Below are 1,044 nucleotides of genomic sequence, written 5' to 3'. Positions count from 1 at the left end.
ATCTCCAGTTCGCCCATTTTTCTTCTTCTCTATCTTGTATTATTTTTGTCACGTTTTGGCCATCTAGTGGCCATTTATTGAAATGACTTTTCTGTAAATGTATGTCACAGATGAAAAGTTTTGGTCAAACCAATGGGGAGACAAATTATTTAGTCATGGTAGAAATAGATCAGCAGGTGGGGAGGTGGTAAGTAAGATTAAGACTAAGATTCTTTTGGTCACTGGGTAATTTGTGTTTGCAGTTATTGGTCAATTTCTGATATTAGCGAATATATATGCATACACTAACCATAACCAAAGCAAAAATCTGATTGCTGATATGTGACAAATGCTGTAAGACCTATGTCAAAGGTACAAAACTGAAGACTTTATTTTGGAGGTGATTTTAATATGGTGATAAGATAAGATAAGATGAACTTTATTGATTGTTGTGCAAAAACAGTTACAAAAAATATAGAGGTAATAAATCAACAATTTACAAGTACAGTAAACACAGTACAATATACAGCTATATGCAAGTCCTCATAAAGGAGGAAAAAGGGACTAGACCATTGAATTGTGTAGTCTAACAGCAGTGGGAATGAAGGACCTGCAGTAGCGCTCCTTCCTACACTAAGGGTGTAGCAGTCTGCCGCTGAAAGAGCTGCTCAGAGCCTCCATCGTCTGATGCAGAGGGTGAGAGGTGTTGTCCATGATGGTTGTCAGCTTGGCTAACATCCTCCTCTCACCCACCTCCTCCACGGAATCCAGTGGGCATCCCAGGACAGAGCTAGCACTCCTGACCAGCTTATTTAGTCTCCTCTTGATGACTCAGCTGTACTTATCCTTAAAGCCTGAAGAAACAGAGTCATTAGCCAGACTCCAGGCATGTCTTAAGGACATAAAGGACTGGATGACCGCCAATTTTTTATTATGAAACTTAGACAAAATTGAGATCATTGTTCTAGGCCCCAAACATCTTAGAACTAGAATAGCTGAAAATACTGTCTCTCTGGACGGCATTACTTTGCCCCCAGTACGACTGCGAGGAACCTCGGCGTTATC

Source organism: Scatophagus argus, chromosome 7 (genome assembly GCF_020382885.2).
Source record: "Scatophagus argus isolate fScaArg1 chromosome 7, fScaArg1.pri, whole genome shotgun sequence".
Classification (NCBI taxonomy): domain Eukaryota; kingdom Metazoa; phylum Chordata; class Actinopteri; family Scatophagidae; genus Scatophagus; species Scatophagus argus.
The sequence above is the reverse complement of the archived record's forward strand: the minus strand, read 5'-3'. Positions refer to the sequence as shown.